Raw genomic sequence first — 22,566 nt, 5'->3', positions numbered from 1 at the left:
TGAAAATATAAAGGCTTACATATATTTTTCTCTTAAATTTGGAATATATATTTGTACTATCCGTACTATGAAACCGAGCTCCAAGCTCGGTACCACAGTGCAAGCCGACTTCGGACACGCACTGTGTGACGTCAGCTCGATATTTAGGCAGATCATAACTAATCTCAAAGAATCTCGTCCCAGACGAGATATATTATCTAACCATATCTTATCTAATCTCAGGCCCAAGGTCCAAAGCAACCCTAACTCACATTAAGGTACGTGCATTATTTATACGAGATTCATACTCATACAAACCCTAACTTTAGCATCGGAGTCTCTTTTGCAGGTACCATTCCCATCTCGGAGCATCAACGTACCAGTGAAGGAGGCTCACCGATCTTATTCAGGAGATCACCTCTACGGTAGATTTCCGATAAGAACATTTGGCGCCCACCGTGGGGCCAATCAAGACAGCTCTTATCGGCCACGCTTATGGTTTGCACCATAAGCCGTAGCAGACACGCAACAGACGACACAGATCGCATAACTTCCATGGATAACAAGAGAGTTCGCGCTCCACCCCGGCGACGACGCCCTAATTATCCCTCCGGCCCTCAACCCAGCCCCGACAGGGTAATGCGAGCCGAGGTTAACCAAGAAACAGAATCAACTCCCCTACGGGGAATAATCGGTACAATCGCAGGAGGTTTCGCAGGAGGGGGCGCTAGCAGCTCGGCCCAGAAAAAACACCTGCGCAACGTCAACCGCGTACACTTCACCACCTCTGCTTCGCACCAAAGCTCGCCGACGATCACTTTCACCGACGAAGACTATGTTGGGGTCAATCCCAACCAGGACGACCCCATGGTTATTGCCGTGGCATTAGCCAATTGGGAGGTTCACAAAACCTTGGTCGATCAGGGAAGCTCGGCCCACATCCTATATTGGCCAACGTTCCTCAAGTTAGACGTCCCCCACTCTCTCATACATCCTCACACAGAACCCCTAGTCAATTTTGCAGGAAAGCACATTCACACTCGAGGGTACGTGGACCTACTGACGACTTTCGGAGCCCCTCCGGATTCAAGACGGGTCATGGTTCGATACCTCCTCGTGGAAGTCGACACCTCCTATAACATCATCATCGGCAGACCAACCTTGAATCAGCTCGGAGCGGTAGTCTCCACCCCGCACCTCACCATGAAATTCCCAGGGCATGACGGAAAGATTATCTCCGTCAAGGCAAACCAGAAGACGGCACAGCAATGCTACGCAAAAAGCCTAAAAATCTCCTCGCTCGGTGAGCGGTGCAGGAGCGACCTTACCATCGCGGCGCACACCGACCACGGAGATATCACCGACCTCGATCCAAGATCTGACGCTCACGACGAACGGCCCAGCCCCGTCGACGAGCTCGATGACCTCTAGATCGGGAAACTCCCCAGACAAACCACGAAGATCAGCAGACAGTTAACTCCAGAGTTGTGATAGCAACTTGAAGCAAAAATCCTCAGGAATTTCGACCTCTTCGCCTGGTCTAGCGCTGACATGCCAGGCATAAGCGCCGATTTCATTTGCCACAAGCTAGCAATACACAAGGAGGCGAAACCAGTCGCCCAGAGAAAGAGGAAGGTCGGCGGCGAAAGACGAGAGGCCATCGTCACCGAAACATAGAAACTGCTCAACGCTGGCTTCATCCGTGAAGTCAGATACACTACATGGCTGGAAAACGTGGTCTTGGTTAAAAAGAACTCGGGGAAGTGGCGTATGTGCGTCGACTATACTGACCTAAACAAGGCATGCCCCAAGGACTCATACCCTTTACCGAGCATTGACAGGTTGGTCGACGGAGCCTCTGGACACGCCCTCCTCAGCTTCCTCGATGCCTACTCTGGGTACAACCAGATCCTGATGTACCCACCCGATGAAGTGCACACATCCTTCATCACCGACCACGCCAACTACTGCTACCAGGTGATGCCCTTCGACTTCAAGAACGTAGGGGCAACCTATCAGCGGCTGATGGATAAGGTCTTCCATCAACAGATCGGAAGAAACATGGAAGTCTACGTTGACGACATGGTAGTCAAGACCACCTCGGCGATGGACCACGCTGCCGACCTCGCCGAAGTATTCGCCCAAGTCAGAAAGCATAACATGCGCCTTAACCCGGAGAAATGGGTCTTCGGGGTTCAAGGAGGTAAGTTCCTCGGCTTCATGATCACCAACAGAGGAATCGAGGCCAACCCCGAGAAGTGCAAAGCCATTATCCAGATGCAAAGCCCACAAACAGTGAAAGAGGTCCAACGTCTGGCCGGACGACTAGTCTCACTGTCCCGTTTCATCCCCAAACTCGTAGAGAAGGCGGGGCCGATCTTCACTCTGCTAAAAAAGCCAAAGGATTTCCAATGGACAGATCAATGCGAAGAAGCTTTCCAAGGCTTCAAAACCTTGCTCACAACACCACCAATCCTACAGAGGCCAGATCACAACGGCGACCTCCTCCTCTACTTAGCTGTAGCAGAAGGTGCCATCAGCGCCGTTATAGTGCAAGAACACTAGAAGATACAGACACCAATCTACTTCATCAGCAGAGTCCTCCAGGACGCGGAGAGAAGATACCAAATGATCGAGAAGCTGGCATTGGCACTTGTCATCGCAGCCCGGCAGCTCCGACCCTACTTCCAGAGCCACCAGGTAGTAGTAAAAACCGACTACCCCATAAAGCAAATTCTGCGAAAGCCTGAGCTCGCCGGATGCATGATCGCCTGGTCGGTAGAACTATCCGAGTTCGGCATCTAGTACGAAGGTCACGGACCTTTGAAAGCCCAGAGCCTAGCCGACTTCGTAGCCGAGCTCACGCCAACTGCTGCCAAGGAACCCCAGGTATGGACTTTGCATGTTGACGGGTCCTCTTACTCTAAAGGTGGCAATGCAGGCATCATTCTAGAAGGGCCAAACCAAGTCGCCTTGGAGCAATCTCTCAAGTTTGGCTTCAAGGTCACCAATAACCAGGTAGAGTACGAGGCACTTCTCGCAGGCCTAAGGCTAGCCCGCGACCTCGGAGCTCGAAGAGTGAGTTGCAACAGTGACTCAAAACTCATGGTGGAGCAACTCAGTGGGCGTACCAGGCAAAGGACACTATGCTGCAGTGGTACTTTCACACTGCGTCCCACCTACTACAAGAAAATTCGGTATTTCAGACGGCAAAAATCCGTGGGAAATGCCCAAAATCCGTGGGTAATGAGGCATTTCCGACGGATTACCGACGGACACTAATCCGTCGGTAAATTGGTCGTCTAAAATTTACCCACGGATTTTAATCCGTGGGTAACTTTCCCACGGATTTTCCCACGGATTTATCCGTGGGTAATTTCCCAAAAATTATAATTTTTTTTAATTTTAATAAATTTATTAATGTAACAACCCTCATATTTGGCCTCTCAAAGGTTCTATTTCACGATATTTCATTGTTTAGTGTGTTTTATCCTTACTTGTGCAATTTCTGGGAAACTTCCCAGAAGGTCACCCATCCCTGTACTACTCCAGGTCAAGCATGCTTAACTGTGAAGTTCTTATGAGTAAGCTACCAAAATGTATATGTATGTTGTCAGTATAACTTGTACAAATTAATTCATTTAAGTCATCTTCAAATATACAATCTCATATTTGTACTATAATAATAATATATAATAATTTTATATTACAAATAATAATAATTAATAATAATAATATATTTAATTATTATTTATTTATATGTACTTACTTTTATAATTAACGTCTACTTATTTTTATTTAAAATTATAAATATTTATTTAATACATACTTATAAATTAAATTTTAATATTTTAAATAAATTATTAATTAATTTAATATATTTATTTACCTTAAATCAAACATATAAAATTCAAAAAATGTATTTATCCTTGTTTTTTTTCTTCTAATTATCAACTATTAATAAAATACTAACTTAAAATCTTATCTAATTATATATAATATTCTCATATCAAATTTAAAATCAGATATTAATTATACAAAAATATTAAGATCATATAGTAAAACCAGATATTAATTATACAAAAATATTAAGATCATATAGTAAATTGTCAATAAGATTTTAGTTAAATAATTTAAAATAATTAATGTTTCAATTATATTGTTAATTCACAAATAATTTATTCCAAAACTAATTAATTTTTTATATTAATTATTAGTAAAATTTAGTAACTTTTAATTTAACAATTAATTAGATCGATAAAATTCAACACACGCCATGAGTTACTGAGCGAAATAACTTTACCAAAGAGTTATTTTATAAGTTATCTTAAATCAAACATATAAAATTCAAAAAATGTATTTATCCTTATTTTATTTTTTAAATTTCAACTATTAATAAAATACTAACTTAAAATCTTATCTAATAATATCATAATATTTTCATATCAAATTTAAAACCAGTTCTTACATTTTCAACAAATATAAATTTGTCTGAAATATTTCATCAATAATATAGCTTTTCCTACAAAAAATTTCTGATCGAAAATATAAATTTTTCAACAGATTTAATTTTGTTTTATAAGAAATCATCTTCGATTAATATAACATTTTGTATATATGATTTAAGAGTAAAATATTTTTAATTTAACAGTTGAATTTACGAAATTCACATTTAATATAAAGTTATACATCATCTTGTAACTGATTTTGTCTAAAAAATAATAGATAATCATACCCTTAACTGATTTTTATTTTATATATTCTAATTTTATTTGTAATAATATGATTATATATTTAAATAATTTAATTTTAATAATTTTTTAAGTATATTTTTGTCTTTTCACTTAAAATATTTGAATTTCCATATTTTAATTTGAATTATTTTTTAAGTATATTTTTGCCTTTTTGTCTTAAATTTTTGAATTTCTATATTGTAATTTAAATAATTTTTTATTTCTATTATTTATTAATTCTTTTCTTTTTTAATGTTTTATAACATTATTAAAATTTTATAATTTTAGGGGGGTGTATTGGATTAGGATTTTAAAAGACTTTTTTAGTTAAAAAAAATCCTGCGGATTTTAAAAGACTTTGCAGGATTTTCATGACTTTTAAGATTTTAAAGGATTCCATAAGACTTAAAATCAGGATTTTAATGGATTCTGCAAGACTTTTAAATCAGGATTTTAATGGATTCTGTGGGATTTTGTGGAGTTTTGACATTTGATAAGATTTAAAAAAAATGCATACATTCAAATTTAAAAAGAGTCAAAGACAAAAATAATATAAAAAAATAATGTCTAGATAAATAATAATGATAATTTTTCATAATATCTTATCCTCTTTTTATAGCATCCACTATCAATTGTAACAATTCATCGGAATCCTCCTTGGTCCAAGCTTCATAGTTTTCTTTCTCTTTTCCTTTTTCTTTATTATTTCCTTGTGAATCTCCCATTTGAATTACTAAAACAATATATGTTGAAAACTAGTTATATAAATAATTATGGATAAGAGACAAAATCAATAAAATTATATTATTATTTTTAGAAGCACACCAATCATACAAGATCGAATATATCTTAACTATCCAAATGGATCAAATACCTCAGTCATTATAAAAAAAAATATGTAAAAACGGAAATATAGAAAATATTTAAATATATAAATTTTTTTATATAAACGGAAGTATTTAGATATAGAGAATATATATATATATATATATATATATATATATTATTTTAGTTATATATTATATAATAATTTTAACAATATTTTCTTTTTTAAAAAATAAGCTAATGAAGGCATAAATCCTAAACCTTAAAAAATTAGACACTGTAATGTCTTATGTTAATTTTATTTTTTTAAAATATAAAAAAATCTTAATTTCACAATATAAAAATAAAAAAGAAAAATTCATAGTAAAAAAAAAATAATTGTTGAGTCATAAAAGGATGAGGGATAAGAGTAACAAATTCAAGGGAAGGAGAGAGTTCGCAGTTTTTATATTGAGAGGGTTCTTTCCCCAACTAAGATCCATTTTCATCTCATTCTACTCACAGAAACCCTAACAAATTCATCTTATAAATATATATATATATATATATATATATATATACATATATATATATATATATATTATAGAGATTATGATATCAATTTCATCTTTCACCTTTTTCTTTTCTTGACGTGTGTTATAAAAAAAATTACCACTTAAAATTTGAAATTTCAAGCATTTTTTTGTGTTATATAAAGGAACAAATTTAATTACATAGAATAAATAAAGCAAGTCAATTAAAAAGAACGAACAGAAAAATAGAGCAAGTCAATGACACTATCATTTACATATCAGAGTTTCACAAAATAAGGGAATTGGATGAGAACAATACTACAATATTATATATGAACAATGAATAATAATGTAGTATTATTAGTAGAGAAAAAATGGAGAAGACAGGAGCATAGAAAAAAAAATGAAAAACTCACTTGAAAATTCTTGAAACACTTGAAAAATCACTTCAAACAATCCTTCAGAATCCGATGGGTTTGGATGGGATTGTTTTATGAATCTGGTATTTATAGATAACACTAGAAAGTCCTTCAAAATCCCTCTCACACAACAATCTTTTAAAATCCTTATATTTTTGAATACCAATGGATTATTTTTAAGTTGTAAAAAATCTCAAATGAATACCAGTGGATTTTAATGGACTCTTTAAAAAATCTTGAAAATCCAGATTGAATACCACTGGATTGTTTTTAAGTGATATAAAATCCTGATTGAATACCAAGGGACTTTTTTACTCAAAAAAAGTCTTTTAAAATCCTACGAAATCCTAAACCAATACAACCCCCTTAATCTCTCTAATTTTATCTTACTTTTTATTTTATAAATATAATTTGGATTATTCATTTTATAATTAAATTAATTTTTTTAAATTTTTTATGAGTTTACATTCTAAGAATGTATTGAAATTCCTCAATTTTGAATTTAAAAAAAAAATTTCACAGAATTTCCCACGGATTTATCCGTGGGTAATTTCCCACGGACTAATCCGTGGGTAATTTCCCACGGACTTGTCCGCGGGTAATTTCCCACTGACTAATCAGTGGGTAATTTCCCACGGATTTGTCCGTGGGTAATTTCCCACAGATAAATCCATGGGAAATTACCCACGGATTAGTCCGTGAGAAATTACCCACGGATAAATCCGTGGGAAATTCTGTGAAAAATTATTTTTTTAAAATTCAAAATTTTATTAAATAATTATCCTATTTAAAGATATTAAATCAATCATAATTATGTAAATCAAAACAAGTTCATTCATACAAAATAAAATGTTATACATAACAAATAAAGTTTAGGAGTTCAAATTTAAAAATAACATATAGTACGATCAGTAGTAGAATTATAACATAATGTCTAATAATCAGAATATTCATGTTGTTGCTATCTAATAATCAAATATTGAGGAATTTCAATACATTCTTAGAATGTAAACTCATAAAAAATTTAAAAAATTTAATTTAATTATAAAATGAATAATCAAAATTATATTTATAAAATAAAAAGTAAGATAAAATTAGAGAGATTAAAATTATAAAATTTTATTAATGTTATAAAATATTTAAAATGAAAAGAATTAATAAATAATAGAAATAAAAAATTATTAAAATTAAAATATAAAAATTCAAAAATTTAAGACAAAAAGACAAAAATATACTTAAAAAATAATTCAAATTAAAATATAGAAATTCAAATATTATAAGTGAAAAGACAAAAATATACTTTAAAAATTATTAAAATTAAACTATTTAAATATATAATCATATTATTTCAAATAAAATTAGAATATATAAAATAAAAATTAGTTAAGGGTATGATTATCTATTATTTTTTAGACAAAATCAGTTACAAGATGACGTATATTTCACTTTATCTATTACTATAGATAATCAAACAACTATATATTTAACTTTAATGTTTTAAGTTTTAAATAAAGAAGATTTAATCTAGAAAAAATTCCATTAACCCCTACTTGAAGTTTTTCTCAATAACGTCATACATATATCTCTTCTCAAATTTTTAAGTGAGTATTAATTTTCTTATTTATTTATTTAAGTGGCACATACAACTACTTATATAAGATAATACTGTTTATATACTATTAAGAGAAAATAATTTATTAATACAAATATCAATAATTAAATGAGATTTGATCTCTTATTTCATTATTTCAACTTTTTTGAAATTTATTTTAAATATCATGCACACTGTGATTTTAAAAAATATATTAAATTTAAGTAATAATTTTAAAAATGAATTGAAAAAAATATGAGGGTTGTTACATTAATAAATTTATTAAAATTAAAAAAAAAATTATAATCCGTGGAAAATTTATTAAAGTCAAATTTTAGACGGATTTAAATCCGTGGGAAATTCCGTCGGAAATTTCCCACGGATTTAAATCCGTGGGAAATTCCGTCGGAAATTTCCCACGGATCTAAATCCGTGGGAAATTACTGACGGATTTTGGTCCGTGGGAAATAATCCGTGGGAAATTTGACTTTTTCTTGTAGTGACCAGATCTCGTCCTTCGATGAATTCACCATAAAGCATGTACCACGAGAGCAAAACACCCGAGCTGACCTCCTATCGAAGCTCGCCAACACCAAAAGGCCTGGACAGCACCGAACTATCATCCAGGAAACCTTGCACTCACCCAGCCTAGACGACAAAGTCATCAACATCAGTGACAACGAGGACCTGGGATGGATGACAGGCATCTGGAGCTACTTGAAAGAAGGAATCCTGCCCGAGGACAAAGACGAAGCTCGGAAGATAAGAATGAGATCGGCCAAGTTCATCATCATCGGAGATGAGTTATTCAAGCGTGGCATTTCCTGATGGCTTCCTCCTTCCATGGTTGTTGTAGAGTATGAAAGGGAAGACCTTGCCCTTGATCTTAGGCTCACCAAAGGTAGACAAAGGGTGACTTAGGATGGGAAAAAGGATGATAGGCGAGTAAGGAGAGAAGGGTGGCGGAAGTGATTATGGGATGGTGTTTGGTGCTCACAAGGTTGGCTCACTCCAAAAGTGAATGGAGGCCACTCTAGGGTTCCCACTCTCCAAGGGTGGAGATAGGAGAAGGTTAGCCAAAGTTAACCTAGTGACTAAGGAGAGGATTTGAGGCACAAAAGGCTCACTCAAATTCTATATATTCCAAAGTATTTACAAGTGGTGGGGTGTTGGGTATTTATAGGAGGGGAGGCATCTAGGGTTGCATTTGGGACATGCATGGCCGAAATTCATAAGGCAAATGCACTCCAAATGACATGCCAAATGAACCCTAGATGCTACTTGGTGACCAAGTTTGGAATCTATGGGTCTAGATTGGCTACATCAAGGTGCATGATAAGACCATGCAACCTTTGCCCTCCACTTGGGCCTAAGCCTTTCTATCACCAAAAATACATCCAAAACTCACCAAAAATGCGTCACCCCCTAATGAAATACCCTAGCCCAAATTAAAAAAACTAATCATCTAAAGCACCCCATAATACAAGGGTAAAATGGGAAATACAAAGAAAATAAATCCTATGACTAAAATACCCCAAAATACAAGGGTAAGATTGGAATAAAGCAATAAATTCTATACTACTCAAATTGGCCATAGCCATGAACCATGTGATGGGTCTCACATGAAGTGAAGTACCAAGGATGGTCCTCCATCATTTCCTCTCCGCTGCTCAAATGCCTAACTGCGTCTCAGGCAGCCTATGTCATCAGGGAAATCCACCAGGGGATATGTGGAATGCATTCTGGGGCGCGCTCAATGGCAACCAGAGTACTCCGAGCTGGGTACTACTGGCCCACTCTGAAGTCGGACTGCCAAAGCCACATCCAAAAATGCCAAGAATGCCAACAGTTCGGCAACGCACACCGACAACCGCCTAAAACTCTCCACCATATGATGTCGGCATGGCCTTTTTCCCAATGGGGAATGGACATCCTTGGGCTATTCCCCCCTGCGAAGGGTCAGATAAAGTTCCTCCTGGTGGCAATCGACTACTTCACTAAGTGGATCGAAGCATGCCCACTCGCCAAAATCACCACTGAAAACGTGCGGAAGTTCACCTGGAAGAGTATCATCTGCAGATTCGGAATCCCCCACGCCCTCGTTACTGACAACGGTCAACAGTTCATCGCACAGGAATTCGAGGACTTCCTCCACGAACTCGGAATCAAACATCTTTCGACCTCGGTAGAACACCCCCAGACCAACGGCCAAGCCGAAGCTGCCAATAAGGTCATCCTCCGAGAACTCAAAAAGCGACTAGGAAACGCCAAAGGGTAGTGGCCCGACGAACTCCCCAGCATTCTCTGGGCGTATCATTGCACCCCCAATCAACCACGCAAGAGATGCCTTACAGGCTGACCTACGGAGCTGACGCAATGATCCCAGTAGAAGTTAGCGAAGCATCCCACAGACGCCAAGTCTTCAGCAACGAACAGAATGCCCAAGAGCTGGCAGCTGACCTCGACTTGGTGGACGAACTTAGAGACAAAGCTCGAATCCACGAGGAAGCCTGCAAGCTCCGAGCATCCCGAAGATACAATACCCGAGTAAAACCTCGCTCTTTCTGAGCAGGCGACTTAGTTTGGCGATTACTAGGCGAAGCAAGAAAGGACACGTCGGATGGGAAACTCGCACACAATTAGGGTGGCCCCTTCCGAGTCACAAAAGACCTAAAAAATGGAGCATATAGACTGGAAGAACTCAGCGGGAAACCTATACCGCGAACTTGGAATGCTACGCACCTCAAGTTCTATTTCAGTTGAATTTTGTATGAAGGAGTTGTGCACTCTTTTCCCACCTCAGTCTTTTGTCCCAAAAAACAAAAAGATGGGTTTTGGCTGAAAGGGTTTTTAACGAGGCACAATCACACGATCAATAAAGCGACTCATTCTATTCATTTTACATTCCTTTTACGTCATTTTATGTCTTACGCTAAACAAAGGTCGAATAGGAACCTTAACATATTTATTTAAGGTCGAAAACGAACCTTAACACATTTATTTAAGGTCGAATACGAACCTTAGCACGACTATTCGAGGTCAAATCTGAACCTCAGTATGGTTAAGGTCGAGAACGAACCTTAAAGGTCGAATACGAACCTTAACACATTTACTTAAGGTCGAATACGAACCTTACCACGATTATTCGAGATCGAATTTGAACCTCAGTATGATTAAGGTCGAGAACGAACCTTAACGCGTTTCTTTAAGGTCGGATACGAACCTTAACATATTTATTTAAGGACGAGTACGAACCCTAACACGTTCATCCGGGGTCGAGTACGAACCACTTACCTAAGGCCGACTTTGAATCCTGGTAAAGCACACCCCACTCTGAATACCGAGATCGAATTCAAGCCCCGGCACGATCGACTTAAGGTCAGGTTATGACCTCGACTCCAATCTAAGGTCAATTATAAATTTTCACACCGATTACTTAGCCAAAATTCGAGGTCGAATACGAACCTTAACATGCACATTTGAGGCCGGGTCCGAACCCCCACGAAAAATCTCACTAAACAAAAGACCGAGGCAGATCTCGAACCTCGACTCCACCAACTCAAGATAGAAATATCACCACATGCAAAAGCATATAACAGACATCAAACGTGTGCCTCAAACAGCACAAACAGCCAAAATTGAGCGCAAACACAGATAAGATAGGGCAAAATATATATATATACAAACAAAGTTCCCAGAGTTCAACACCTGAATTCGAAACGGAAAATTAAACTAGGCTATCACAAAATTGGCCTACCCAGAGGCACTCTCGCTGGAACTAGCCTCCACGTCGTCTTCATTGACGAGCTTCCCAAAGAGAATAACTTTCTCCACATGCATAGCGGAGAAATCAAAACCTGGCGCGAGGAATCTAGCTTGACGAGCGGCCTTGAGGAAACCTCTCTTGTGCTCCACCACAACAGAACACTCAACCTCCTCAAGTCTCCTCTTTAGCGCCGCATTCTCGGCCTCCAGCGCCGAGAGACTTACCCTCTGGACGGCTATCTCCTCTTCCTTGCTACCGATAATAACCTCGTCACGAAGATGCTCCTCGGTTACCGAGACCAGTTCACCCTTCAAAAACGCTACTTCACCCTCCAAAGAGCGAACTTGGCCCGCATAACCTTCATTGGAGCGCAAGGCAGCCTCCAGCGACTCCCGAACCCGGGCGAGGTCTCCCCTCGCAGCTCAGAGCTCGGCCCCCTACAGCTTCGCTTCACCAAGAGCCGCAATGAGAACTCCATTCTCCTCCTTCAAAGCTTTGTTTTCTTCACTCAAGGGTTGAACTCGGCTCCTTAACGCCGCCATATCCTCCTGTTGCTTGGACCACTTGTGTTTCCAATAATCCACAATGGTCGTGCCCCTCTGCAGGAAAATCTGGGCAGCATCGAAGCTCCCTACCGGCCCAGCTGACTCAATCATCGCCTGATCAGCCGTGCTCAGGGACCCCTTGGGAAAAATCTTCTCCGGAGTCACCGCGACACTCCACAAAGAGTCAATCTCCTCTGATGCGCTTAGATGCTCCAACCGCGTCGACGCGCCCTCCCGCGCATAGCGATATGCAAGGTACAGACGTTTCGGGGGTCCCTTCGCCACTGGAGCAGAAGTTAGGATCTCGGAGCTAGGCCCCTTGCTGCGAGTACTGGACGACGCAGGGACAGAGACCTCTGGCCTCGCACCAGGAACACTAACCCTCGTCGCCCCCGGCCTCGAAGCCCCCGACACCGCGGCAACCCTGCTTACCTACAAAGGGAAAAAGAGTAAGAAACATAAACTTCACAAGCAGAAAACACCCAAGAGTACAATGCATCAAAGGACCACAAGTACACACTGCTTACCTCGGTAGCTCGGACAACCTGAACATACTGAACAGACAATCCCAAGTCAGAAAATTGAAGAAGAACATACTGAACAAAAGAATGAATAATCGAGCAAGGCACCCGCCACGGTCGCATTAATAGCTCGCTCTGCTGCTCGGGCGGACACCCCAATAGGTCGAGGTAGAGGCTCGGCAGCCGCCAACACCCCCTCGGTCGCCGCCCGAGCACCCTCCCCAGGCGGAGGACTCCCAGTCAAGTCCACCGCCTCGACACCGGCAGCTTCGGAGGTCGCCTCCCCCGTGTCGCATGGGGCAGAGGTCCCCCCGACCTCTTTCACGCCCCTCTTTCTTTTACGGTTGGTCTTCAGGGGAGAGACCTCTTCCTCTCGAGGTTCAGGAGCCTCGAGTTCAGTAACATGGTAGCGGTGCCTCAACTCACGCCACAAATTCTTCCCCAAGATGCCTACAAATAAACAAAAATATATACAAAACACATCAGCAAAAACGAGTTACACGAGCCCTAACAGGTTACGGAAGTATGGGATACTCACTCTCCAAGCCCCTTTCCCTCTGCACCGAGTTCTCGAGCGACAGGATAAGTTTACAGTCCAACGGCCGAGGAAGGGCCTTAAGGTCCTCAACGGCAGCCGCCTCCGAAACTGTCAGTTGCGAAGGATCCACCCCGTGAAACCCAGACGGATCGGGGCACCAATAAAAAGGAAATTTCGGCAAGCCGCCGAAGTGGAACACCTCATCCTGCAGAGGATCGACACCGACAAGGGCAACCCGGAAGAACTCTTGCCGGTAATTCTTGTAAGACTGGGAGTAAAGAGTAAATAAACCCCCATCTTTACCCCCGTTCAAAGAAAGAACGCCATAAGGCGGAACACCCAACTTCAACTGATAGAAGTGGAGAAAAACCCGAAGGGACACCTCTATCCCTAGAACCGTACACAAGACTTGAAAGGCTCTAAAAAAACCCAGCTATTGGGGTGTAGCTGGCTAGGAGCCGCATTGATATAATTTAAAAAATCACACTCAAACTGAGTGAAAGGGAGACGGACGCCCAGGTCCCTGAAAAAACACTGGTAAACATAAAAATGAGGAGGGTCAGTAGACCTCCCCATGTACACACCATCTCCGGCCGGACAGGGCTCCAGCCGGATCATTCGGGAAATAGAGGGATCGCAAACCCTGTGCATTCTCCAAACCGCGTTGACCTCTAAAAATGATTTGAACACACTCTCGACCTTAGCCATTTCGCGCTTCACCCATTCGTAACCAGGAACGCCTGGCTCCAGGTCCGTAGGCGGGGGCAGGTCCGCCTTCTCGCCAGCGGCTCTTCCGGCAGCCACCACCTTGCCATGCGCCCTGCCCCTGGCAGGCGCAAAAGAACTAGCACCGCGACCACCGGCCATTAATGAAATGGAGAAAATGAAGACGAAGGATAGACAGAAATGGGAGAAGAGGCGTGCACAAGAAGCTGAAAGGATGGGAAAAAGAGTAAAGTGAAAAGGCAAAGAGGCGCGAGTGAGAGAAAAGAAAGGGTTTTTCCCCAAATTCAAAACTGTCGCGCCACGTGTCGACCAGGGGACACGCCTGACGACACATTGATTGCGAAACCATCATTGCATAACCGTCATTTCCCTTAACGTACCACTTGCACGTTTTCGAGAGATGAACAAGTTGTGACACATGGCACCTCTACAAGCAACGTTCGGGAGAGGCCACTTCCCCCGCCAAGCTCGGATTTAACTCCTCGACCTACGGTCTTCGGAGCTCGGGGGGCTAGTGTACTATCCGTACTATGAAACCGAGCTCCAAGCTCGGTACCACAGCGCAAGCCGACCTCGGACACGCACTGTGTGACGTCAGCTCGATATTTAGGCAGATCATAACTAATCTCAGAGAATCTCGTCCCAGACGAGATATATTATCTAACCATATCTTATCTAATCTCAGGCCCAAGGCCGAAAACAACCCTAACTTACATTAAGGTACGTGCATTATTTATACGAGATTCATACTCATACAAACCCAAACTTTAGCATCAGAGCCTTTTTTGCAGGTACCATCCCCATCTCGGAGTATCAACGTACCAGTGAAGGAGGCTCACTGATCTTACTCAGGAGATCACCTCTACGACAGATTTCCGGTAAGAACAATATTTTTTATCCCTAAAAATAAAAAATATGTAATAATAATTTTGATAATTTCAAATATTATTACTTTGATTCTTTAAATTTAAAATATGTGTTTTTAATTTTTAAAATATAAAAAATTATTATTTTAATCCTTTCCAATTTGTCATTATTAATTATATGTCATATTAACGACCGAAACAATATTTTTTTAAAATTATAATAATAAAAAGTTAAATTTTAAATTTGAGAAATCAAAGTTATAATTTTTTATATTTAAAAAAAACATTTTTAATTTGAGAAAAAAAAAATATATACTCCAAATTTAGACAACTAAAAACATACTTATCTCAAATATAAAATATAGAATGGAAGAAAACACAAAAGCAAAAATATTTCATACAAAATAATAGGAAGACATTTCATTGTTCATACCAGAGACACCATTAGTTTCCCTATATATTCCCATAAACGTTCTTCCAAGAACCTGGAAATTAAGAAAGATGTGAAAAGTGTGAGTTCCAAGGTTGAAGCTACAATGTGAAACAACACCAACAAGATCCATTGGTAAAGGAGATAAGAGACCTTGATCAAATGATTGCATAACCATTTGTGCATAGTTTGCTATCCCTCCAGAAAAATCCAGTGTAGTAAAACCAACACTCCACCCTTGTATATATTTATAACAATTTTTTTTTAATTAAATAAGGATAGCTAAGAGACATGTAATAGTTTCATAAACTTGCAAATTTGTATAAATTAAACTAATAAACTTGAAGTTATATATTTAATTAAATTAGAATAAAAGAGTATTCTTCTCCAAAAATAGGTTTGGCACCCAAGGAACCGTAATCCAAATTAATATACTTATTCTTCAAGGTACGTTACTTCATTATTTAAAAATTCTAATTCATGTATTGGCAAACAAACTATATAGAAAAATAGACAATACATGATCAATTTCAAAGTAGGAAAAATCCTCACCTGAGGAATATATTTTATAATTGTCAAACAAACTTGGATGAGACTGCAACATGATCAATTTTAAAATAAAAATTTAGAATGAAACCAGAAAAAGTATTGTGAAAAATTCAAGAATTTACATACAATAGTTTCGTAAATTTCCTTGAGATCCCTCACTATTTCTACCCCTAAACTAATTTTCCTTTTATTGTTCGAAAAGTATTACGTTGACACTCTTTAACTATTACGTTTACCTCCTTAATTGCTTAAAAAAATATTATAATGTGACTTTCTCGCTACAAGAAATGTTATATATAAAGATATACAAAAAGTGTCACTATAGGTACAATATATGTAGGTATATTTTTATTTGACATATAATTATATACAATTTTAGTGTTGATTTTGAATGAAATTTAACAATATATTCTATGTGTCACTATAGCCTATATTCATATTTTTTAACAATATATCAACATATATTATATTTATTGAGTGGATAAAAATAGTTTTTAGTGACATGTATTGTCATTGTAAGATTTGTCATTATGTGACAATTTTTTTTGTAGTATTTATATATATGAAAGATACTATAAATGTTATATATAAAAAAAATAAAAATAAAAAAAGATGTGTTTGTACAATTTCTCTAATTAACTTTAGTAATAGACTCGTTTACTCTTGAAAATTCTTATGCTTGGCAATTAATATATGACAATTCTATGATTCTGAATCATCAAAGATACCTTCTTAGATTAAAATAGGTCAAATTCACAAAATGGAATTGACGAGCACAAAATAGATGAAGAGAGACAACGTACTTGAAAACTGAAACCAGCCAAAGCCAACGATGATGAGGCAAGGCTATGAAGAAACAAACTGCTGCACTTAACCACACACCAATCATGATTCCAAAAGCTATTTTAGATACTTTCTGACTTCCACGCTACATAAGAAACTTTCAACTTTTAGGACAATCTTCAATTCTAAACATTGACAATGAATGCATTCAAAATGTTACTAACAATATTTCTAACACACTTTTTTAATATATATTTCTCTTATTTATTTAAGGAGATGTATTGGTTTAGGATTTCATAAGATTTTGAAAGATTTTTTTTCAGTAAAAAAGTCTATTGGTATTCGATCAAAATTTTATGTCACTTAAAAACAATCTAGTGATATTTAATATGGATTTTCAAGATTTTTTAAAGAGTTTATTAAAATTCATTGGTATTCATTTGAAACTTTTTACAACTTAAAAATAATCCACTGTTATTCAAAAATATAGGGATTTTAAAGGATTGTTATATTAGAGGGATTAGAAAAACTTTTTAGTGGTATCTATAAATACCAAATTCATAAAACAATCACATCCAAACCCATCAGATTTTGGAGGATTGTTTGAAGTGACTTTTCAAGTGCTTCAAGAATTTCCAAATGAGTTTTTCATCTTTTTTTTTTCTATGCTCATGTCTTCTCAATTTTTTCTCTCTTGCTAATAATATACTACACTACTGCTCATATATAATACTGTACTACTGTTCCCATTTCATTCTCTTATTTGGTGAAACTTCTATAAGTAAATGATAGTATCATTGACTTGCTCTATTTTTCTCTCCGTTTTTTTTAATTGACTTGCTCTATTTTGCTCTATTTAATTGAGATTGTTCCTCAGTTATATAACATAGAAAATGCTTAAAATTTTAGTAATTTTTTTATAACATGGGTCAAGAAAAGAAAAGATGAAAGCTAAAATTGATATTATGATCTCTATAATCAATTGTAGATCTTCAAGATCTTGTAATCAATTTAGATTTATTAGATCTCAAAAATTATTTTGTAGCAAATCAACTAAAAATTGGTAGAACTCATCGAGAACCATTCAAAATTGGTAAAAAAAATCACTCAAACCAGTTTGAACTAGTTTAGTTTAAAAAATATTTTTTAAAAAATTTTAAAAACTAATTTAAAATATTTTTAATACAAAAAAATATTTTATAAAATTATAAATTAGAATAACTTATTTGTAATATTTATCTTTGTTCTTACCGGAGATCGGTGGTAGGGACGATCTGCTGGGTAAGATCAGTGAGCCTCCTTCACTGGTACGCTTGATGCTCCAAGATGGGGGTGGTACCTGCAAAAGAGACTTTGATACCAAAGTTAGGGTTTGTGGGAGTATTAGTCTCGTATAAATAATGCACGTACCTTAGTATGAGTTACGGTTTTACTGGGCTTTGGGCCCGAGATCAGTTATGACCTATTTGGGTGACGAGCTGACGTCACACAGCGCGTGTCCCAGGTCGTCCTGCGCTATGATGCCGAGCTTGGAGCTCGGCTTCGCAGTACGGATAGTACACTAGCCCCCAAGCTCCGAAGACCGTAGGTCGAGGAGTTAAGATCGAGCTCGTCAGGGAGCACTGACCTTTTGCGTATGCCTACCTGTCAAGATACCATGTGTTGCAACTGTCGCCTCTTTCTCGAAAACATGCAGGCGACGTGTTAATGAGACTGACGGTTATGCAATGATGACTTGTACCCGTCATAATGGGCTTCATTTAATGTGTCGTCAGTTGTGTTCCCTGACCGACACGTGTCGTGCTCGTTTTGAATTTTGGAGGAAACCTTTTCTTTCTCTCTCTTGCGCCCCTTCCCATTCACTTTACTCTTTTTCATTTTCTTTCTTCCTGACTTCTCGCGCATGCTGCTTCTTGCAGCTCTGTTCATCTTCCATCTCCATTTTCTCTACCTCCGTCGCCGTTTCTAGTAACCCAGTTGTTGTTAGGGTTGTTTTTTGAGGAAGAGTACCAGGTACTTCCTTTTTGTGGTCTTCTTTCTCTTTCTTCTCAACTCTTTCCCTCTTCGAGTCTTTTTTTTTTCTTGATGGCTGGAGAGAATGGTGTTGCATCTTCTGCGCCTGCCAAGGGCAAGGGTAAGGCGCGCGACAAGGCGGTGGCTACCGGCACGGCCGCCACCGAAAAGAAAAAGGTGGAGAACCTGCCTAAGGATTTCGTCCCCGGCGTTCCTGGCTACGACTAGGTCAGGCGTGACTTGGGGGAGTGCCAGAGTGTGTTCAGGTTCTTCATGGAGATCAATGCGATACGAAAATCGCACAAGATCTATGATTCTTCCGTCTCCGCGTTCATCTGGCTCGAGCCCTGTCGGCCCGACGAGCGTGTCTATATGGGGAGTTCTTCTGACCCTCCCCATTTCTATGTATATCAATGTCTTTTTAGGGATTTAGGTGTTTGTCTTCCTTTCACTCAATTCGAGTGTGACTTTTTTGAATTTCATCAACTCGGCTCCTTGCCAATTGCACCCCAATAGTTGGGGTTTTTTTAGGGCTTTCCAAGTCTTGTGTTCGGCCTTGGGGATAGAGGTGTCTCTGCTCATTTTTCTTCATTTTTACCAGTTAAAAATGGGTGTTCCTCCTTATGGAATAATGTCTCTAAGTGGGAGTAAGGATGGGGGTCTATTTTCCCTTTACTCCCAATCATATAAAAATTTCAAACAAGAATTTTTTTGGGTGGCGCTTGTGGATGTCAACCCGTTGGAGGATGGGGCATTCTACTCTGGCAGGTTGTCGAAGTTCCCCTTCTATTGGCGGCAGACCCCGACTAGATTTCACGGGGAGGGAAAATTGCAATTGACAGCTGTAGAGTTGACCGCCATAAAAAACCTTGAAGCACTTCCTCGCCCGCTGGATTGCAAGCTCGTCCTGTCGCTTGCGAACTCGGCGTACAAGGAGAGGGGCTTAGAGAGTGAGTATCCCATCTTTCTTAAATTGTTAGGGTTTGTAAAAGCTTCTTTTGCTAATGCCTTTGGTTTTTTGTGTTTGCAGGCATAATGAGCAGAAACAAGTGGCGTGAGTTGAAGCACCGCTACAATGTTACCAAAATTGAGGTCCCCGAGCCTCAGGAAGAGGAGGTTGCCCCTCTAAAGACAAATAGAAAAATAAAGAGGGGAGAGAAGGAGGTCGGGGGGACCTCTGCCCCTCTAGATGCCGAGGAGGTGACCTCCAAGGCTGCTGACGCTGACGTGGTGGACCTGACTAGGAGTCCGCCGCCCAAGGAGGCTCCTCAAGTGGCCACAGAGGAGATGGATCAGGTTGCTGAGCATGTTGCTTAGGCTACCAAGGTAGGTGTCTTGCCTTGTGACTTTTCTTTTATACTACGTTCTGCTTGACCTTTATCTTAAAAGGGAATTTTTGTTCCTTACAGGCAGGGAATGTTGCTGAGGTTTTGGTGCCTCCGAGGTTAGAAACGCCAGTCGTGGACCCTCCCATTGCCGAGCAGGGGGCGCCTGCTTCTGCCTTTGTCGAGGCTCGCGGCAAGGGGCTGAGTTCTAAGGTCCCCACAGCTACGCTTGTAGTTTCAGCGCTGTCGTCTGGTCCATCGCAGGGGGCCTCCCAGAGCCAATATATTTCTCACCGCTTTGGGAAGGATCGCTCGCAGGTGCGATTGGACCATGTGAGTGCTTCAGCTGACATGGATTCGCTGTGGAGTGCGGGGGTGACCGCTGAGAAGTTCTTCCCCAAGGATTCGCTGAGCTCGACTGACCAGGGGATGATTGAAGAGGTCGGGCCTGTGGAAGGTCTTGATGCTGCCCAGGTCTTTCTGCAGAGGGCTATGGCCGTTGTGGACCATTGGAAGCATAGGTGGTCCAAGCAGCAGGAGGACCTGGCCAGGTTGAGGGGCCGAGTTCAACCCTTGAAGGAAGAAGCGAAGGCCTTGAGGAAGGAGAACAAAGCCTTGAAGGGAGAGAATCGGGCCTTGGCGGGCGCTCTTGGAGACGCCAAGCTGCAGAACGAGGCTGAGCTTCAGGCTACTTGGAGGGAGGTGGAGAGGATTCAGAAGTCTCTGGAGATTGCTCTGAGATCTAATGAGACTTATGCTGCTCAGGTTGGTGAGTTGCAGGAACTCTCCAGCTCTTCCCGCGCTCGGGTGCGCGCCTTGGAGGACGAGGTCACCGCGCAGAAGGCTGAATTGGTAGCGGCGGTCGAGAAGCATCTTTGTGACGAGGTCCTTCTCGGTGGGAAAGAAGAGGAGGTTACCACTTTGAAGGTGGACCTTGCGAGGCTGGAGGAGGTGAAAGTGGGGCTGGAGAAGAAGCTCGAGGAAACGGAGTGGGCTGTCGTCTTTGAGCACAAGAGGGGATTCCTCAAGGAAGCTCGCAAGGCGAGGCTTCTCACACCGGGGTTCGACTTCTCCGCCATGCATATGGAGAAAGAGGTCCGTTTTGGAAAGCTGGTGAAGGAGGACGACCTCGAGGACAGCTCGAGTGAAAACGCCTCTGCCTAGGCCGCTTTTGTAATAGCTTAGTTGATTTTTCTCTGTTTGATTTTTTCCTTTGAATTCATGTGTTGAACTCTACAAACATTGTTGTGTATATATATTTTTTGGTTGTTTGCTTTTGCGCTTTTCTTTGATTTCGCGTTTACGCTTTAGGCTTGATTTTTTCCTGTCTGCGCGATTTGAAAACGCGTTCAGCATTTGCTGTGTATTTTTGTACTTTGTGGCGCTTAGACCCGATTTAGAGCAAAGTGATTTGTTCCAAGGTTCAGAATCTGACCTTGGGCGAAATTGAGGTGTTTCGCAGTGAGGTTCGAACTTGACCTCGAATGGATCATACCGAGGTTCGAACTCGACCTTGAGTTGTTTATACCAGGGTTCGAATTCGACCTTGAGTTGTTTATTCCAAGGTTCGAACTCGACCTTGAGTTGTCTATATCAAGGTTCGAACTCGACCTTGAGTTGTTTATACCAACGTTCGAACTCGACCTTGAGTGGATTATGCTAGGGTTCGAACTCGACCTTGAGTGGATTATCCCAAGGTTCGAACTTGACCTTGAGTGGATTATGCCAAGGTTTGAACTCGACCTTGAGTGGGTTATTCCGAGGTCTGAGTTCGACCTCAGACCAGAGTAGAATGAATCGTATGAAGGTTCGAACTCGACCTTGAATGGGATACGGGCAATATCAGGGTTCGCTGGGCTCGACCTTGGATTTAAGCGAAACGTATTAAGGGTTCGTACTTGACCTTGATTAATAGCGAGATAAGTCGGACCAAGGTTCGAATTCGACCTCCGCGTAAAGTAAGATAAGTTGTGTTAAGGTTCGAACTCGACCTCGTTTATGAGTGAAATAAGTCGGCGTAGAGAGAAATAAATCGTGCTAAGGTTCAAACTCGACCTTGGTTTTAGCATAAGGCATCTTATGGTAAAGTGATGCAAAATTAAGAAAATATGAACGGAAAAGAATGAGATATTTTATTGATTGTATATATGTGCCTCGTTAAAAACCCTCTTAGCCAAAACCCATTTTTCTATTTTTGGGACAAAAAGCTGAAGCGGGAAAAGAGTGCACAACTCATTCTTACAAGTTCAGCTGAAATAGAACTTAAGGTGCGTGGCGTTCCAAGTCCGTGGGATGACTTTGCCACTGAGTTCTTCTAGCCTGTATGCTCCGTTTCCCAAGTCTTCTACAACTCGGAATGGGCCACCCTAGTTGGGAGCAAGCTTTCCATCTGATGCATCTTTCCGTGCTTCGCCTAGTAGTTGCCACACCAGGTTGTCGACTCGA

At 39.8% G+C, this 22,566-nt stretch overlaps 1 pseudogene; it reads right to left on the bottom strand.

Moving 5' to 3' along the window:
• Nucleotides 1-22,566, bottom strand: part of LOC109817265 (cystinosin homolog) — a 65,973-nt pseudogene that overhangs the window by 23,597 nt on the left and 19,810 nt on the right.

This window comes from Cajanus cajan, chromosome 2, assembly GCF_000230855.2.
Source record: "Cajanus cajan strain Asha chromosome 2, NIPB_CcT2T_4, whole genome shotgun sequence".
In the NCBI taxonomy this organism is placed as follows: domain Eukaryota; kingdom Viridiplantae; phylum Streptophyta; class Magnoliopsida; order Fabales; family Fabaceae; genus Cajanus; species Cajanus cajan.
Note: the sequence above shows the minus strand (reverse complement) of the source record. Positions and strands in the feature narration are given on the sequence as shown.